Source organism: Lathamus discolor, chromosome 2, assembly GCF_037157495.1.
Source record: "Lathamus discolor isolate bLatDis1 chromosome 2, bLatDis1.hap1, whole genome shotgun sequence".
Lineage (NCBI taxonomy): Eukaryota > Metazoa > Chordata > Aves > Psittaciformes > Psittacidae > Lathamus > Lathamus discolor.
Window position 1 is genome coordinate 23291175 of NC_088885.1, and position 21001 is coordinate 23312175.

The window sequence follows — 21001 nt, forward strand, 5'->3', positions numbered from 1 at the left end:
ACTGATGTGCGAAGAGGTTCAGCTTTAGTTTGGTTCCATATTTGGTTGTTCTCTGCTGGGCTGTGGCCGTGCTGCTCACATAGTGCCTGGGATTATTTCCCAGCAGCTTGTGCTAGGTGGATTTCTAGCTGCCAGTATGGGTATAAAAAGTTGCATGCTCTCAGTAAGGTTATTGGTTTCTAACAACCTGTCTCTGAAAATGCCCCGATAGTAAAGAAAATTGGACTGCAGCTGTAAATAAGAAAATATGAAAACAGGAGCCCTGATAATAATTTCCATAAAAACAGTGCCCAGATGAGGTTCTAATGTGATGTTTAAACATGTATAAGAAAAAAGGACAGATCTGAAAGATATTACAGATATCAAGTACTCTACAGGAGCTTATTTCCTTCCTCACTCCTCATCCTTTCTTCATGGCTCTGGAATTCTCCTCTGTCTATGAGGAAAACTTCTGTTTAGTTTCATTTCACCACATTGCATTCTGAGCTGTAAGGGGAATACGAATTATTCCAGGAACTATAGTAACCAGTGCATCTTAACTGGGATAAACAAGACACAATTTGGCTCATAATATGGACAAGGACAGTCATGTATAAAATTTGTTAGACAGCCATGATTTACTAGAAATAGAGTAATTCTTCCATGCCTGATGGTTTCTGCCATGTGTTTAAATACAGCTGTTATTTTCATTATACATTCTATTAAGTGAAGACCAATCTTGTTATAGAAGCAGAATGGAAATATTTTCCTTTACTGAAAAACAAGTGTTGGGTAAAAAAAATCACAGACTCAAGACACAGAGGTTGGTTAATATACTTACTGTTCCCAGGCCTCTGAGTTCATTCCATCGAACACCTTGGCATGTAGTTTCAGAGTTTATTCTTTCCAACAAAGACATGGTACACGGGTTGTTCAGAGTAATAATGTGATCAACAACTGAAAATACTGCAGGGAGATAAAAAGAGTATTTCCTGGTTTAGTTCTAGACCTGCAGAGGGTTGTTATCACTGACTGGAGAATGAGAATAAAATGGTGTGGAACCTCTGCCTGTTCTGTTAGTATAGGTCTGTGTTAATTGATTTCAACAAGTGCCTCAAGGACCATTGACACCTCTTCTTCGCTATTAACTAATGATGCTTGTCTCACTGGGATTAGGTCTGGATGTACACCAGCAACAAGTGGTGTATCTCAGGGGTCTGTAATTGGGACCAGTACACTTTAATATCTCTATCAGCGATGTAGACGGTGGGATTGAGTACACCCTCAGCAAGTTTGTAGATGACATGAAGCTGAGTGATGCAGTTGACACACCCAAGGGGTGGGATGCCATCCAGATGGACTTGGACAGGCTCAAGAGGCAGGCCCATGTGAATCTCATGAGGTTCGACAGGGTCAAGTGTAGGGTTCTGCACCTGGGCCGGGGCAACCTCCGGTATCAATACAGGCTGGGGGATGAAGGGTTTGGGAGTCCACCAGACGATAAGGACTTGGGGATACTGGTGGATGAAAGATTGGACATGAGCTGGTGATGTGGGCTTGCAGCCCAGAAGGCCAGATGTATCTTGGGCTGCATCCAGAGAAGTGTGGCCAGCAAGTCAAGGGAAGTGATTCTGCCCCACTCTATGCTGCTGTGGTGAGACTGTGCCTGGAGTCCTCAGTACAGGGAAGACATGGACCTGTTGGAGAGAGTTCAGAGGAGGGCCACAAAAATGATCAGAGCGATGGAACACCTTTCCTATGAGGAAAGGCTGAGAGAGTTGGAAAGCCCGGAGAAGAGAAGACTCTGGGGAGACCTTATTGTGGTGTCTTAGTTTTTGAAAGGGGCCTATAAGAAAGATGGGGAGAGACTTTTTAGCAGGGCCTGTTGTGATAGGATGGCGGGTTGTGGTTTTAAACTAAAAGAGGGGAGATTCAGGCTGAATGTGAAGAAAAAAATCTTTACAATGAGGGTGGTAAAATACTGGAATAGGTACCCAGAGAGGTGGCAGATGCACCATCCCTGGAGACATTCAAGACCAGGCTGGGTGTGGTTCTGGGCAACTTGATCTAGTTGAAGCTGTCCCTGCTCATTGCAGGTGGACTGGACCAGATGAACACTGAAGGTCTCTTGCAAGCCATACTATTCTATGATTCAGTTACTGAATCTGTAGTACTTCCAGGAGCCCATGGCAGAGAATCTCTTTTTGGATCCAAACTAACATGCTCAAGATAAGTCTCTGTGGAAAAGGAATCAAAGGGCTAGTATCTACCAAAGATAATTCTTGCAGCTGTAATATTTAGTAGTAATTTGATATTAGCTATAGTGTAATAAATATGCCTTGTGCTTAGCTGAGAATTCAAAAAGAGCGTGTTATTGCCTTGAGGTAGGTATCATGTGGATCAGACATAACACAGGAAGGATAACTGCAAGTTCTCACAGATGGGCAGGTGAGTATGTTATGTACGGGTGGGATGTAAACTGCTCTGAGGCTGAATTAAGAGTGAAAGGCGGTGGCATGGAGGGCAGAGAGGGAGTCTGTCCTGGAAAGGTAATTGAAAGCAGCAACTTCTGAGTAGGACTGTAAGGAAGGAGTTTGTAAGGTTTGCATTTTGAAATGAAAGAAGTTTATGAAGTGTGCATTGGGTCCATGTGCAGTTGAAGAAGCATGCAGCAGAATTTCGCAGAGTTCACAAAATGCTTATCTAGGCTTCACAGACATTATACAGTGCCCTGGTTAGCCTTGTTAACTTTACTGAGCGTGCTTCGAGGACAGGCAGACTTTTAAAGTGTGTGAAAGACACTTTTAATAATTAATTGGCTCACTCCCCCCCACCTATTGCTTCTTTCCTAATAAAAGGCAACAGCAGGTCCTTGCCAAAGCCAACAGATACAAAATATTTAGGTTAGTTGGATTTGGGATATGACAGGCTAGAAAGGATATCCCCAAAGATCTTAGAAGTGAAACACTCCCCATTTTTTGTCCTGTCTCATTTTTCCCACGACTCTCATATGATGTGCTCTTAGACTAAATGTTCGCTGATCTAGTCAGTGATTTCAGAAAGATCAGTCCACTTTTTAGAGAACAAGAAGTGTGTGTGTGTGTGTCTGTTTGAACTGATTTATAACTGGAAGCCTGTTTCGATTTTACTGTGTCAGGGAGACATGCTGAGATTTCCAAGTGCTAAACTGACTTTTGCCTTAAGAGAAGCAGCCACCATCCACACTATCATCTACATCCATGAGCATGCAGTGTGACACAGGAAATGACACACCATTATCAGCTGGCTGTTAAGATGGATGCAGGGAAATGGTGAGCTTGCTGGCATGACCTCAAAGACATCCACAGATGTTCTCTAGTCACTTAAGTGTGTGCAGTTAAAGTGTGTCTCCTGTGCACTTGGGGAAATTTTGGTGTAAACAGAACACCTAAGTTTCAGGAGCCCGTTAAGATATTTCTAGAGGGAGAAGAGAGGAAACCAGCAAGCTTAAAGGCAAGGAAAGCCATACAGGTCTTCAAGAGACCAAGAGGGGTAAGGCGGTAACAAATGGTTGAATGTTCATCCCGAACCTGACTTTGTTTGCCAGAGCACAGATGTGGCTAATGCAGTGGAAGCCCACTGTGACTATAGTGGTCTTATGCAAAGCATAGCCATGTTAGGCCTTAAAATGGGGACCAAATGTGCCAATTCTTGACCTTGTCAAGAGCACACACCCTGTGCAAAAGATATATCAGTTCGAAGAGCAGCCATGTGGAGGCTAGAGAGTCACAGGCATTCAAGGTCAGTGTGGCTCAGGGAATGTTTACAAGGAGGGTCATACCACAGGGCTGTCATGAGGTAATCAGCCAGACCTGCATCAGAACTGGAAACACCCAGTGCTGGGGAATGTTGATCCAGGCAAGAACAAGGCTCTAGCTTCTGTCTGGTCTGTTCTCTGCGGTGCATGTTCTGCCTGTTGGTAAGACTCACCAGCTTCCTCTCTTTAGGCAGTGTTCCATAGTCATGTTCTTTTGCATCCAAAATCTGCCATCCCCACCTAGAAACGCTTTGTAGTTCTGCAGGGGGCTAACAAGGTAATGCATACCGCACCAAATGAACATCCTGCTGTTGCACCAGTAAAGAGGATCACTACTAAGTGCCTTCAGGAAAGAGCGGTGGGTCATGGTAGTAGGTGACTCTACTTTGAAAGGCACAGAGGCACCCATCTGTTGGCCTGACCCAGTCTTGAGAGAGGTATGTTGCCTACCAGGGGCTTGGATCAGGGATGCACGGCTACAGATTGGGCAAAGAAGAGATTCAGAGCGGCCCTGCAGAGAAGGACTTGGGGGTGCTGGTCGATGAGAAAATGAACATGGGCCAGCAGTGTGTGCTGGCAGCCCAGAAAGCCAATTGTATCCTGGGCTGCATCAAAAGGAGCGTGACCAGCAGGTTGAAAGAGGTGATCCTGCCCCTCTACTCTGCTCTTGTGGGACCTCACTTGGAGTATTGTGTGCTGTTCTGTTGTCCTCAACATAAAAAGGACATGGAACTGTTGGAACAAGTCCAGAGGAGGGCCACGAGGATGATCAGGGGACTGGAGCACCTCCCGTATGAAGATAGGCTGAGAAAGTTGGGGCTGTTCCGCCTGGAGAAGAGAAGGCTGCATGGAGACCTCATAGCAGCCTTCCAGTACCTGAAGGGGACTACAGGGATGCTGGAGAGGGACTATTCATTAAGGACTGTAGTGATAGGACAAGGGGTAATGGGTTAAAACTTAAACAGGGGAAGTTTAGATTGGATATAAGGAGGAAATTCTTTCCTGTTAGGGTGGTGAGGCACTGGAATGGGTTGCCCAGGGGGGTTGTGAGTGCTCCATCCCTGGTGGTGTTCAAGGCCAGGTTGGATGAAGCCTTGGGTGGAATGGTTTAGTGTGAGGTGTCCCTGCCCATGGCGGGGGGGTTGGAACGAGATGATCTTGAGGTCCTTTCCAACCCTAACTATTCTATGATTCTATGATTCTATGTTGTCTGCATGTACAAGTAAAACACATGAAAAGATGTCATTCTGCAGTGCCAGTCTGCATTTCTCAAACGCATGTTATCTCTGACCATATCATGATACCTCTTAGTCATACATCCACATCTGATGTTAATAACTGGAAGAGAGCAGAAGCCATTAAAATGACATAATCATAGATAACATATGCTACTGTATGTTATTGAGAACTAGCAGTAGGAAGACACAGTGATATAACAGTTACCAAGTGCCTAAAGCTTTACTCTCTTTGCTGATACAGGTGACTTATTTCTCACCTATGCAAAGGAAAATTATAGATGAATCTGTGAAAGATAGAACTTTCACCATTTTTAAGATGCAGGCCAGAGCAGTTGCACATGTTGACACACAGTTCTGTGGCATCTATAGTCTCTGCATGCATTGTGGTCCTCGCTTTGTTGTACATCTACATGTACATTAGGTCCTTACAAATGCTGTGGCAGACTGTCACAGCTACCCACAAGACAGTGAGGAGGAGCACAGGACTTCAACAAGCAGGGTCAGGACCTCTGAAAGGTGGTGTGGAGATTGCTGCAGAGAATTTCAAAGGTGGGTTACCAAATGATAAGTGCAGAAATGAACTGTGCACCAAGCTGCTCTGTGCACAAAGAGAAGGCCAGATAGGATGGGGCTTTAATCAACCTGGTCTAGTAGAGGGTGTCCTACCCATGGTGCGGGGGTTGGAACTAGATAATCTTTAAGTTCTCTTCCAATCAGAACCGTTTTATGATTATATGATTCTGTGCAGAGTAAAGGCAGAAAATACAAAGCTCTTCTTCAATCTGAGATTTGTTGTGTTGGTGTGTAAAATGATGAGGAAAAAGCATATGTGTAACAGTTAGGTAAGAATCATAAACCTCACATTTAAAAGCCAAAGCAATAGAAAATGCATAAATGCAGCAATAAGATCTAGTGATAAATTTTAAGTGCAAAGTTTAGGAAAAGAAGAACAAGGCAGTTTGTCAGGTTCTGCTGTTGTTAGGAAGTGTGGAGGAATGGGGCCTACTTGTATGGCTTTAACTGAAGTAGCTGGGAGCACTTTCACCGTAGGTAAAATGATCTTCAGTTACTCTGTGCAGGTTATAATGGATGCCAGTACCATCACAAGGGACAAGGTGTCACCTCTGATCTGTAGTCAGTTACTGTCCCATCTCCTGATATCCTTCCAAACCAGTGCCAGTGTGTGCTGGCAATGCTGCTGTGGACTGGGGAACAGAGGACAGATACCTCACCCTTGACATGAGTATTACTGTACTTCTCCGACAGCAGTTTTAATGCTGCAACATCAGCGCAGACGTGCAAGGGTCAAAAGGATTAGTAAGTTAAGAAATGTAAAAAACCCACATAGTTTGGAAAAGTGCTTCAATATGCTAACAACATCTTTTGCTGACATCTAATTTTTCAGTTCGTACTAGGTTAAGGACAAATTTTATATCCTACTGGCAAAGGAAGCTCACAACTCTTTCACAGGCACGATATATTTTACCTTCTTGAAATGATTTATGACCAAGTAAAACTTGTTATGAGTAGAAGCTGTGCAGGAGGCAGTGGGGAGGTACAGATTGTTAAAAATAATCCAGAGGAAGGTGGATTAGTAGGCTCAGATGAGGTAGTCAGATGTGCAGTGTCAGTGCTTTAGCAGTTTAAAGAATTCTAGTATTTACATACCTAGGAGAAGGACATGCTATAGCACGAATGGGAAATTGAAACTCACTTCTGTGCATTAAGCTCTTCAAGGCTGTAAGAGAACTGACTTTCCCAGTATAATTCTGGGAGTAAAAGAACAATTTTGGAGAAAAAAGAAGTAACATCGACAGGTTGCAATCTGAAATAAATATGGGGGTTTAAACTTTGCTAAAATAACAATTTTAAAGAGCATGCACAGTCCAAAGCTTTCTCTATTCCACACAAAAGACAGAAACTCCCTTGATGAGATTTTGTTTGGGATTAGGAATTATCCTGCCTTGGAGCAGGAGAATGCTGTAAATTTTGCACTTTGTTCTTGTATGATTCTGTGCTGGAAAATGCTTTGATTCATTTTAGAGTTTTCAGATTCAGCCAAACTCTAAAAGTTAATATGAATTACCTGACAATTGCATAAAACAAATGCAACTGAAAATAAAATTACTGTCTGCAGTCTCACAGTCTGGTGTGTGCACACTTGCAGGATCAGATCTTGCAATGTCCAGCTTTTGAGGGGGAAGTACCATTTCTCTCTATGTATTTAAACACTGCCGCTACAATGAAACTTGCATCTTTATATATTCATGTGGCAGTAAGTATAATATTTTAACAGTGTAAAATTGTATTTCCTACTTTATTAAACCAGTCTTAGAGCTCAGTACAAGTGTGCTGGGGATGTGATATCTAACCTGAAAGTAGTTTTGGTAGTAGATAGTTCATATAAAGTGGTAGCATAATAACTGAACAATGGTTTGAAGCACCTTAAAAAGAAAATATATTCTACAGTTGAAACCATGAGCAAACTTGAATGTTTAAAGTGGTATTTCATTAGAATATAGTATTTCAAATTCAAAGTAGTGCCTTTTTTCCATGTAGAAGGGATGTGTAACAATGTCAGATGCTGTTGTTGATATGGAGCTGTAGCCTGCACAACAGATTTATAAGAACAGAATGCTTTGTCCTCTCACTCCTGCAGGAGCATCAGTTTGAAGAGTAACACATCTGTAATAGATTCAGGTTGCTTTTTTATCAGCAGCTGATGGTGACACTCTTACGAAAGGGCTGAATCCTCATACCTACAAATACATTTGTCAACAAAATACAAGCATGTGAGACAACAGTTCAGTCACATCTCGCTTTCATTTTTTCTCTTTTGTGCTAGGGCGTAACTTCCAACTGTCAGCTCTTTCAGCTGAGTGTCAGCCTTTTTGTAATTGCTGCAGTGTGTCAACCCCTTTTAAATTACCATATGTTAGCTGTTTACTATATCAGCTGGAAGCATGCGCATTTGCTTCTTCCCCTTTGCCTTACCTGTGTTGCTCTTGGTGACGGCCAGGTGACTATTTTAGCTGATAATTCAGCCACTGTAAGGAATGCCCGAGGTGGATTCTATGTGGCTATGCTGAGTCCAAGAAAGTCACTCCGTTGCAGAACCTGACAGTGGGAAGAATGGGGCTGGGTGGTGGATGTGCTTGGCAGGCTGGCTAGTTAGCAGACAGACTTACGGACTTAATCCCTTCCTTCCTTGCTTGAATTTAGACAACCAGAAGACAATTACACTATAGGTTGTATAAGTCTGTGGGAATTTGCTCCTGAAGATACCTGGCTAACAGAAGCAGAAGAATCTGTTTACTCTGGTGTCTGCCTGAGTTTTTGACTATCACTGTAGGATGTTAGCACCTCGCAGATGTCTAAAAATATTGCAATAACCCTGTTTTTCCCCAATCCTCATCGATAAAAAGATGAATGGCAAAGGGCTCATGGCAAACCTTGTGTTAATGGTAATGTGCCAGTGTGTGTCTGGTTTTGGACAGTGTCTGGTGACCGGTTCCTGACCAGAGCTTTTGCTGGCATTTTTCTGTGTCTGACATCCAATTTGGACCTGTACTGTAGAGGGAAGCAGTAGTAAGCTAGTAACAGAGTGCCAGATAGTAAGAGGATGACAAGTCTTTTCCAGTTTTGTGTGAATGTTATTGAATGAGCAGTCAGTGTGCTAGGGGCCAGTGAGCCAACAAATATGTTCAGCGTTCCCAGAAAATAGTCTTCAGAATAGTAGGAGGTGTGATTGCGAAGGGGAGGCATTTGAAAGCTATAGATAGTGGAGTTAGGCAGGGAAAGGGAACTGTCAGGAAAGAGTTCTGAAGCTAAATGGGGGTCTGTGTAAGCCTTTCCCACAGCAGCTCTTCCCGTCCAGTTAGTACGCCCCACTGGTGTGGAGCAGCCACGGGCAGGAGGCTGCTGGCATGTTTCCATATGAGAAAAGAGGAATGAAGGTTATAGGGAAGTGTCAAGGGGACATACACCTGGGGTGGTTGCAAAGAAGCCTGACAAGGGGCATCCCTGCCAGGAGTGCAGCTCTAGCGGAGACCAGGACTGGCTGTGTGTGTTTCAGCTGCTTTCACTAAGCCTTCACATAGGGCGAAAGTGAGGTCTCTGAGGCTGAGCTGTCTGGCATTCTCTCCTTTTATATTAGCTGTATTATTTACCAATTTTGAAAATGATTCAGTAGGGGGTAACTGGTGTTCTGAGATCATGATGGCTCTAGTCAGCTTTCCAGAGAGTACAGCAATTACTGTGTGACTAGAGGTGAGTGTGACGGACAGGCCGGGTGCCTGCTTTCTCTAGCCTAAACATTAGTTTGCTTGTGTTTATGTTCACACCGCTTCTCTGTGATTAGCCTCAGTGGAAACACCATCATGAGGGTCCTGTTGGCAGCAACAGCTTAATAGGCAGAATGGATGGGGGTAGGTGTTCTATCTTTTTTATTTTTAATTAAATAAGGCAAAATACGCAGTAAGTGAAGTCAGATTTGCATGAAAATTTATATGCGTGCATAATAGATCTTAATGCGGGAAATTACTTTCTTTCAACTCTGTGGCCTGTATGTTTGATTTCTAGAATTATTTGCTTCTTTGTAACTTTCAGTAAGTTTCTATTGCAAAATAGTGCCTCTAAATTCCTTGTGAAATACTCAAGCACTTTGTATTCTCGTAGATAAGGACATTGCATTCTATTGGAAAGTACTTTTTATTAAAATCCATTGGCAGCTTTTCGATAAATTCGGCTTTTTTTTCCCTCTGTGAAATGTATTATTATGAGTACAACAATGAATGCTGTCATTAAGAAATACCATGCATTTAATAGCCATAATTTAAAACTCCTATTCCACGAGCAAATGTGAATGTATGTCTGTGTGTGTAAAAGCCAGTTTCCATTGGATTTTTGAATGCAGCCACATCTTGGAATGAACTAGCAAATATCCTTTGTTTAATCTTAACAATGCTTGCATTAGATATTTTCAGAATTAATTTTTATAGCAGATTTCATTATATCTCTGTTGTGTTCTGGGTACAATAGGGCAGCTCACTTGCAGCTGAATTAAAATCCATGGTTTAATAGCAGTTTGACTTGCCTAGGCAATAAACTATCTCCAGTAAATGGAGGTGCTATCAAGATAAAACATGTTAAGTTAATTCTGTAACAAATCCCTGTATTGCTGATGGAAAATATTCCAGAAGAATTACTCCTGCTACGCATGGGGCTTCATGAATTTCAGGATAATGGAGATTACTATCTCTGAACGCTCTGCTGAAATATACCCTTTTCCAAAGCACTGTCTGAATTCTTCTTAGAAGTCCTTGTGGATCAGAAACTGGCTATGGCCTAACTATGCTTTTATTTGCTCTGCTATAACAAAAGGTATGATTTAAACCTGACTTTAGGAATTTGGTGAAAAATCCTGTGTGGATACACTTAATTCAGTTAAACCTACCTAATACAAATTTAATATGCACGGGTAATTTATGGGTATAGTCTAAGCTAACAGAGTACATTTTTAACTGTTTACCTAAATCAGTTTTTAAACAGAGAAGGAAAAACTTTCATATAGTACAAGATTGAGAAGATTGGGAGTGTTTACCTTGGAGAGGAAATGAATCAGATGAATCAGAAGTGAAATGATGAAAGGTTATAGACAATGAAGGCGTAGGCTTTACAGAGCAAGAAATGCTATTCTACCATCAGGGAAGAACAAGGAGCATTCACAGAAGCTTAAAAGTGGCAAAGTCAAAAGTAAGCACAAAGAAATGCTCTGCCATGCAGTGAACTAGTTCCAGATGGAACTCATTGTTGCTGGATATCTCTGGGGGCAAGAGTCTAACAGGACTCCAGAGGAACACAGCTACATGCAGGGTGGCCTTAGGCTTGGCTTAACTGAAAGGGGAGGCTTAAGTGAAGGAGAAGGAAAGACCTCTGCAGGTCAGTGGTGCAAGAGCATGCTGATGCTTCGAAAGATCAGCACTCATGTGGACACTCACCTGTTTATGTAGATAGCCGGGGTATCCAATTACAACGGTAGGGATTAAAAATCAAAAAAGAATGGTTGAAAAGGTAAATGCCTGCTTGGTTCAAGCTGCTCTGCTGTTAATGACATCAAAAGGACTCTTTTCCGATGTCTTTCCTATACGCAGATGGTTATGAAGTCTTTTGGTTGCAGGATTCTGGCTGGGGAGATCTCCAGTGGCAATTTCATGTTCCTGTACAGATTACCATGGTTCTTGTTTCCTTCCAAAAACTCATCATGTCTTGTTATGCTTTAAAAGGTACAGCAAACTCTGCTGCAGTCTCATTAGGAGTTTGAATCACTTATTTTCAACGTTTCTAGGGTGCAAATGCCACAAATTTGTCTGTAAAGGTGACTGTCTCTCCCACACACTTGGATGATAGAAAGTGCCTTTGTCTGGTTAGCAGAATATGAAACAGGACAGGCCTGGAAAACTTTCAGTGTTGCTTAATGCTTGGTCCTGGGGAAAGGAAGTACATCATAGGACAAGATGGTTTGTTAATGTCTGTAGCTGCTAATCAAGTGAACTGGCCATTTCCCTTTGTAAATAGCCATAGAGAAGCAATGCAGACATAGCAGGAAAATGAAGATGACCCATTCTCATCCTGCTGTCTCACCCTGGTGATTCTAGTCTCAGTCATACAAAGACACCTCTTGGACACAGTTTTGAGAGTTTAAATGGGGCTATATTTTGATGACCAAGGCAGGAGAGCCTGGAATCAGGCTTCTGAGTTGGATTCGTGGAGGCAATGGGAAAGATTGCAGCGTGGAGTTAACCAGCACTTCTGGACTGGTTTCAGTTCAGCCTGGAAAGCTGTGTGCACAGAAGAGAGATCTGGAAAGTGACTTCTTTTTCATTTGAGTTCTTACCTTTTTGTTCCTTACTGCTCTGCAGCAGACACTGAGGGTGTCTGTGCTGTCTCTTGGCTCTCCTTAGTCAGCAGCTGCTGCTTTGTTGTCTGTGGGAGAAGCCTAATCGTGTCCCCGGGTAGGCAGCTAGGTTGTTCTGGGACCCAGCTGCTACCTGGATCTTCTGTGTTGCTGCTGCAGACTGCACATTGTGGCAGCCCAAGACAGCCACTTTGTCTCACATGCTCAGCTAACACCAGCACGTTGTTTGATCCACACACAAGTTCTCACAGTTTGCTGTTTATGATGAAATGAGGTTATAAGTTGAGTCTCAGGCCATTGAATCATTCACTTTGTCCCGGTCATCTACCCTCACATCCCACTGTCCTTGGTCATGCCTATAGTATCAGTAGGCTAGTTGTGCTGTATTGCAAAGACCCGACATGCAAATCTGCCATTGCTCATTATTGTGATCTGGTTTGTGCACCAGGTGTGCAAACTGTCTCTCATGAACTGTGTTCTCTAAGGGTTAGAGGCTGTTGACAGTGACCCAGTCACATTCAAAGGCTGAGAAGTACCCTCAATGTACAGAGGGTATGTTTTTCTTTTTTCCCCAGTTTTGTTATTATTCCATTGCTCTTCATTAATGTAAATGAGAGTCAGGCATTGAACAAGAGAGTCAAAGCCTGCATTTTCCCTACTACTTTCTTCTTCTCCCCTTCATTTCTTCTAGTCCTTTGTGGATCTCTGAGGACAGAGCTTCATCAGACCTGGCAAAGTGGAGATAGGGTTGATGGGTCGATGGGAAAGGAGAGCTGGTCAAAGGATTTGTTAAAAATATTTTGTTGGAAACACTTCAGGTTTGATCTGATTTCAGGAAATCAAAGCCAGTTTCTCACATTCACATCTGGACTCACGGCAGTCTGAAGGGGAGCCTATAACTTGAAGATACTCTTTGCAGAAAAGCCTTGCACTTCCACACTTGATGGTGTGGAGCCAAGACTTTGAAAAGTGTGGAAGTCCCAGCAATAAATGGTGCTCACCTCTTAGGTCCTGAGCAAACAGCCTAGATACTTCAAAAAGTCAGCTAACTCTGGACTAAAGGGCTGAAAGCTCTGGTTTCCCAGCCCACAGCAGTACGGCTGCTGGGAAGGTGCATGGATCTTCTCCAGCAGCTGCTTGGAGGAAATGAGATTCCTCAGGCTCATGGCTACTGCTAGCACAAATGCCAGGTTCCCTCAGCCTCAGAGGAGCAGCCTGCAGAGTGTCCCAGCTATATGGTGATGGAAGCTTTAAAAAGTTGATTCTATTTGTTAAAATATTGCTTCGGTCTAAAGGAAAATGAAAGCAAATAGAAAGCAATTCCTAGTGAACATGAACTGCTGTCTTGTAGCTGCCTTCAGAGGGGAGTCTGAGAACAGCTTGCCAGCTGCACTGGGGAGCTACTTCTTTCATTAAAGAGATTCGCCAATGCAATTTTCTTACATGCTGGCATCCACTGCGGCTCATGCTTATGGCTCTTCCTGCTGGAAGCAGAGCTCTCCAGAGGACTTCTGGCTGATAGCGCAGTCTAATGGAAGAGCCCCTGTGCTGGGTGACTCTGAGAATGGAAACATGAGCCTTACAGCTCGCATTAGAAAGTCGGGCCCTGTAACTAAAAGCTATAATGATTCATTTCTTTCATGGACGGATTGTAGACAGGTCTAAGTAACAAACAGTGATGAGTGCTAGGACGCTAGTGAAACCAATATAAAACAAAACCATGCCAGTAAAAGGAACACTAAAAAAATGTCAGCGAACAGATAAAACAAATGTGATACATGGCTCATTCTGCAGCCAGGAAGTTTCTGTCAGTCTTTCTTATGGGAATATCAATCCTAATTCTGGGATAAGTAACATTAATACTGAAATAAGGCTTTTGTGCATGTATTACAGGTTTCAGAGGTGGTAGTTTTAGAAACCCTTTTCTGATGCATACATGTTGCAGCTTTTGACATATTGTTTGCGTGCTAAAATATACTGCGAATATGAGTGTATGTCTTGCATTTAGATCTAATGTTATGATGGCTATAAAATCACCCATTTAGAATAATATGCAATTGGACTCCATTAATTTTATGTGTTAGCCTAAAATTTCTGCTCTAGTAAGGTTATTTTTATGTAAATAGAGAAGTTTGGATTGTAAAGTAAATAATTTCCATTCCTTGTTCAGTGACTGAACTGTATTTCTTTCTGACACTTGGAAAATGAGTTACACAGGATTAGGGAAAAAAACCCCCACTCACTACACCTCTTATATATTCAATTTCATAGGGCTGTGCTAACTTAAGGATGCAATACTATGTTAGAAATACTACATTTTCTTTGTTTGGAGAGGAGGATGTTACCTATGATTTGCTTACTCATGGTTATTGGTTATTATTGGGAATGCTAACATTTTGGAGCTGAAATTAATAAAGTTGACATCCATTAAGCAGAAAAAAATACAAAAGAAGAAAATGTGTGTTCCTGTGAAAAATCCCCTTGTAGGTAATAGTATAGATCTGTGTAATTTTTTAGCTACTGAAATGTAAAGTAGGTAATTGGAAAATGCCTATGTTTCCCAACTCCCTAGGATACTAACAAGCATATTTCTGATACAAACACTACACGTAATGGTTTTACCAACTCGGCCTGCTGCTGATGTGATACCAGTACCTTCAAATCGTGGGCCATACCAAATGTAGTTAGCTGCTGTCACAGTAAATTTAATCCTCATCTGTTAGGGAAAAAGTCTAGTTGAAAGGTCATTTCTAGCTTCAAAGTAGGCATTTAATGCTTTTATTTCCTCTAATTGGAAATGATAATCAATAAGAATCATTTATGAAACTTGTCCAGAGCACTGATTCTCTACTTAAAATGACATCTTCTGCCTAAAGCACTGTAATTGCAATCAAGTTTATCCATATGATCGTAATGGGATTCAGAACTTAATGTTCTATATGGTTAACTTGTTGCAGTACACGGCAAATAGACCTGAGTAGGTTATTTCTGATAGGAACTTTGTTGTGTTTGACCTTTTGTTATCCAAGGATTTGAGTAAAGTCTTACCTTTTCTGGAATTAGGTGCTTGAGTAAAACACTTCATGGGCCTGCTTAACAGTTCTATGCTATGATAGCAATTAATTTTTGTATAAGTAAACTTTCCATTTTAAAGGTCATTAATTTTCTTTACATGATACAATTTGGAGAGCTGCTACTAAAATAATTGGGAGCTACAGGTATTGATTTATGAGGGAGGATTAAAAAGACTAAAATGCTAAAGATTAGCTAAAGTGACGACTAAGAGAGGATGTGATATAAGACTTCCTCTTGGTATTTTTGTTAGTATTGTGTATCTGTGTGAAGTACTTTGCCTTTTGTTTCAATAGAGTCAATCTACATGTTCTAGTCAACTTTCTTGCTCTCAGAGCTGTACACCCTACTTACCCAGTTCTTTAAAACTTCAGAAGGAACATGGTTCTTTACATGGAGAAATATTTTACCCTACAGATAAACCAGCAAGTCCAGTTCTGCTGTAAGACTTGGGGGCATAAAGGACTTTTGGGTGATGATACAGCTCCAGTAACACATTTGTGCCTCTATGTTGTTTTCCTAGGTCAGGGTGGAGTCTGTGTCAGCCAGTTCTTGTTGTATGCAGAGGCTGCTTTGCAGTGGTGTCACACCACTGTGCTAGGAGATCGCTTTTTGCTCTGATGGAAAATACTCTTAATCCTGGCTCTCGTTTACATCAGTTCTGACTCAGATTGATATGGGTCTCCTGTGTGGGAGTTACTTTGGTTTTACAGCTGTATTAGGGCAGACTACATTTCATCAATTTTATGAAGATTATGCTAATGTGAAGGCTATGCCATGTTTGTAGGACTGAAACATTTCTCACTGATGAGTTTGATTCAAAAGTAATTCCTCTTACGAACCTGTTTTGGATTTGGCTCCTTCAGTTGGCAGCACAGTTAGTTCTGTAGCATCTGGAAAATGGTTGTGCATCATACATTACCATCATAAGTATCCTTATTATAGTATATTATTTATCTGTAGCAGTGCCCACTATTTACTGGGGCTTTCCAAAACGTAAGAAGATCTTTACTCTGAGGTAATCACAAACTAAACAATCAGAAGCTTACCAAAATTTAGAAACTACACCATTGTTGCCAACTAGATCCGCAGAGAATATCTGATGGCATAGCTCATCGTACATCAATTTATAATAGCTGATGAGAATCCAACACAGTAAGTAACAAAATTAATGGAAGGGCAAGCGGTGGAGCTTCTTGCAGTATTGCAGCGTTATAAAGCTCCATTTCTAAATTGGGAAAGTGCTCCTTACCAGACTTTCAGTTTGTTACTGATCCAAAACTGAATGTTGCCCATTAAACACTATGGGACAGTGTCATCTTTGTGAGGAAACCACGTGATGAACTGTGCAGGAGAAAGCAACGTTTTCTTTGGCAATTAAAAAATAGGCATCTGTTTGAACCTGCGCAGAAGCTGAAGTGTGAGAAAGTCAGAGGGAAACTGGTGAAAAGTAAAGGAGAATAAATGAAGCTGAGCCTCTGTGAAAATGGGGTGAGGACTCTAATGCTGCATTTACCTTTGGTAGTCTTGTGGGGCTGAAGCTACTTGTGTGTGTGTGTAGACATGCTCTGTGCAGTGATTGAGACCCTTAATCTGGCATTCTCAAGCAGCAACAATACCTAATAACTTTGCATCATATTTTTTGTAGAAGCTCATTAATACCCTGAATTGTAAGAAAGAAATTCACACAGGAAAAGGAGCTGCAGAATTCTATTGCTTAACCAATATTTTGCAGTATACAGGTTTTCTTTTCACTTTTCAGGCAAAGAAGGGTTTAGAGCATCATGTGAGGTGCATCCTCTCTTGGGTTTGTTTCAGTTTTGTGTAAGATATTTCTGTGAATGAATGTGAATTCTCTTCCCCTTAAGACTTCAGTTGACTGGCAGAAACCATCTGTTTCGATGGTTTTATGCCTGTTTAATTGATAATCAAGACTGAATCCTGTTGTTTAGCAAATCTGACTTGCCTTTTAGTAAACTCTATTCCCACATTAAACTCTGAAGTATAGAGCACACAGAGAAACACATTCCTGACCTGTAATAAAAGTGGCAACCTGTACCTTCTGCTAGTAAGCACAGCCTCTTTAATCATGATCTAATTGAGGCTTTGGTATTAGAAGGGAAGAGGAAACTGTTAGAGCCTGAAGGGACAGTTTATCTTAAAACGCCAAGGAAACTTCCAGGGCTTCCTAGCACTCAGGGTAAAGTGAGTTATGTTCACCTGTCGGGGAGGGAAATTCAGCACTTCTGCTAGACTTCCCATTTTAAATCATGAATCAGGATCCAAATGATGAGTATGGCTTAGGACTGATGAATGATTTATGAATGACTTCTTTTTAGCTTCTGGAGGAATCTTCTTTTCAAGCTCTTTCTTGTGCTCTGCCCATCACCTTTCTTTAAGGGTAATTTGCAAGTGCAACAGAATACCTTCATTATTAGAACTGAAGGATTAGGGGGAAAAAACTAAATACTGTAAAAGTAGGAATTTGATTGTGAAAGTTAGCAGGAATGTGCCTCAGGCTTTTTTTTCCCTAAGCCCGTGTGTCTCTAGAGGGTGTATATAGTGGAAAACTTGCTGTGCTCTCACATATGCCCTCTGTTCTTGTCATGTTCTCAGCCTGCTCCAGGTCTAACTGCATATAGTGCTAACTGCATAACTGATGATAACTGCAGTACTGCTTTCTACTGGAAGAAACTGCCAGTCTCCAAATCTTGTGCTTAGTATGCTGGGCAGTAATCAAATTCAGAATTGAAAGTAGGGGAAACACGTTTTCTTCCTGCAATGGACATGCCGCAGGACTTGTAGATTGTGAGGCTTCGGGAATTTGAACACATCAGTGGCCCCAGTTTTCTCAGCCTGTCTTTGTATGGGAGGTGCTTCAGCCCCCCCTTTTCACCCTCGTGGCTCTCCTCTGGACTGGCTTGCTTCTCACCCTTTCAGCTGAGATCAAGTGTAGTATCTGTTCTTAGCAGTTTAAAGTGATCAGACAAAGGGATCTATGATCTACTCCACGGTCAGAGCAGTTGTCCTGGGAATGCATCTTACATAGAACTATGTATGAGAAAATCCTTGCAACTGTAAGCAAAGCTCAAATGATTCCTCGAATTATTTGTTTCAGGTAAGGGGTTCCTTATACTTGCATGCCAGCTTACGTGGCAAGTTTCACTCTCTCAGGCTAGGAGCTGTGATAAGTAATCACACAGCTTCTTCTAGTTGTTCTGTTGCAATCACTGAGGTTTAGATTGCAGCTAAATATTATTCTTTCAAGGCTTCATGTTGAAAGACAGGTATTTCCAACCACTCAGCTCAAGCACCAGCATTCCTGTTTGAAATGGGTTATGTTTGTGCATGTAAGGATTTTATTTATAGCTGTTGTCTGAAGTGTTGCATCTTATGCTCTGTCTTCACAAACCTGATGGGTGTGCTCTGGGGCTGAAGTGTATATTTGCAAGGGTGAGAATGGTTTTAGTTGCCCATGAGCACACTGTGTGTTGGTTGTACGGATGTAGTTTCTGTAAAACACAGCTAGGATTTGAATTTAGAGTATAGGAGCCCTGTGCCAAATGGGTGATTCTGCCCCTAGAGTGCCTCTGTAGTCCAGATTAGGTGGAAAAAGGGGTTTTAGTGCAGTGGAAGAGGGTCCAGGTGAGAGTTAATATAGAATAGCTGTAACTTGCTCCTTTTCCAAGTAGACAAACCCTAGCGAAATTTACTGTGAGCCATCAGGCCAACAGCAACTTTATTTCATTGGATTCCTCCTTATATTACAAACCCTTTGTAAATATTTCCTTTGGCTTTAAACACAACATTTCATAGGATTAGATTCATTTTTATTTTCTCCCCATAATGTAAATGGATGCTTTCTTGTAGCTTAAATGGAACCAGTCATGATGCTGGCTTGTTTGCTTGCTTTGTATAGGTAATTTGGTTTGAGACCTTTTCTTCATTGTGATGTGTCACTTTTCTAGTATCATTCTGGTTTTAGATTTATTTTTAAAGTCAGTGAGCATGAAACCCTGGTAGACCTGATGTGCATTTTTAATACTTAACCCTCAAAGCTCCAGTGCCACTTTTCCCCTGCCTTCATGATTTCAGTCCCAGTTTGGCCCACTGCATAACAAAAAGAAGCTCAAAGGATGCCCTAAGTTACACTGGGATGTGTGCTTCCTTGAGAGATAATGTGCTGCTTCATCCAAGTCGCAGGGTACCCTGACACCCATCTGCCAGGGAACTCCTCATCTGCCTAATGTGGGATTAGATGCTGTATGAAGCACTTGCTTTTTCTTCCTTTTTAATACATTTTCTGAATACTAAATATCCCTTTCTACACCCACATAGCTTACCTCTTTCATGTTGTTTTATAATAAGTATCCGCTATTAGCATAATAACTGCTCAAAGTGACATCTTACATTGTACTGTCAAAGATCCATGTATTAATATTTCCACAGTTCTGATGCTATGATACATTATAGTACTGTAATTTTACCAGAGATTATTATTTTTATGTCAAAGATCTGCCTATTCCATTTACATACCATACAGTGACACCAAAGCTACTGATAGCGGGCTGTTATGAAGCTTCCGTAAAGGAATGTGTCAAAAAAGCATACCAAACCTTGGAGTGCTTTGATTGTGTCTTGAACTGCTTGAAAAAGGAGAATGACGAAATTAATTCATGCAGCATTTCTGTCTTGCGTATATATTTGTTTATCTTAAAATTGTTCAGGCCTGTCTTATATCCTGTCTTCTAAGCAATGTGAGTTGGCAAAGGCCAGCATGCCAGTTGTCACTCTATTTTATTATTTATCAAGAAGCCTTTGCATGAAGATAAACTGTGTTTGCTCTCTATTTCCTATTATTCCCCCCCACTGTTCACTAAGTACTCCAAGTAGTTTGATAAGATGAGGGAAAGGTTGTCTGGTTTCATTGTTGCTCCTCTCAGAATCTGTTGTATCCTCTGGCGAAATGTTATCTTGTACTTTGCTACAGTAATAGTCGTCAGAGATTCAAAACAGGTATTCTTTTGTCTCCAACCCTAACAATGCACATAGGGGAGACTGCTCTTTTTCTCCAGCGCTGCTTCTGTTAACAAAAGCAACACTGGATCAGAAGAAAGCTGCCTTTACACCCAGTATCAATAGATCACCCTCCTACTGCATAATGATAAGCAGAGGGGGGGCTGTGAATGAGTGAAATCATTTTGACTCTTTCCTTGCTCTGTAGGCTACAGACTTCCTTTTCCCTCTCTGCTACAAGGCGTGTTTCAGTGCGTGGTTAGAGAAGATAACAGCGGTACTCGCGCATACACATGTGGTTATGAGGTCTCCTTCTGGAGGTGCCCCAGCTCTAAGCATGGTCTGTAAAATCATGTTAAAAATACTTACTTCAGGTCATGATTTCCTCTGACAATAGCATACTTACAAGGTTTGCTTGGGTAGAGCTGCCAAATCCATACTGTCTGTTTACGCATAACATTTCAAGTCTAGGAAAATATTTCATCAAGCTTTTTCACCATTCTCTGCTTCTTGCAAGTGGTCAGACTGCCATCACGTTTTTCAGTGTATAATGAATGCTGAATCAGTGGATAATCCTGGTTTATTCCTCTGATCTTTTTGGGTGGTGGGGGGGAGGGATTTGGGAGAGGAGTTTGTTCTGGTTTTGTCTGGGAAACTTGGAAGAAAACGTGTAAGAAATCACTTGTGTGTAACAAATGGTCTCAGCCCTAAGGTAACACACTTCATCTTCAGTGTTTCTAAGGAAAACCAAAGGATTGGAGTCAGATGAGGAGGGGATTGAAGAAAGAAGGTAGCAGTTCTTGTTGCAAGCCACCAGTGGAGATCCAAGAGACCTGATCTGGATTGTGCTTGGCCTTGGCTTAGATCTTCATGTTGTGCAAAACTATCTCTCACCCCGTTTTGGGAATGCTCTCACTGCAGAGCTATAGGTTCTCCTGGGATGCTCTTCCATTATGAGAACAGTCATGCTAATGGTCACGGAGC

General features: G+C 41.7%; 1 protein-coding gene and 1 pseudogene across 6 annotated transcripts in view; both read left to right on the plus strand.

Annotated features, from left to right (window-relative positions):
• RBMS3 (RNA binding motif single stranded interacting protein 3) overlaps positions 1–21001 on the plus strand; it is a 721711-nt gene that overhangs the window by 7905 nt on the left and 692805 nt on the right. The gene's annotated exons all lie outside the window — the stretch shown is intronic.
• LOC136009517 (U2 spliceosomal RNA) lies at positions 17922–18172 on the plus strand (annotated as a pseudogene).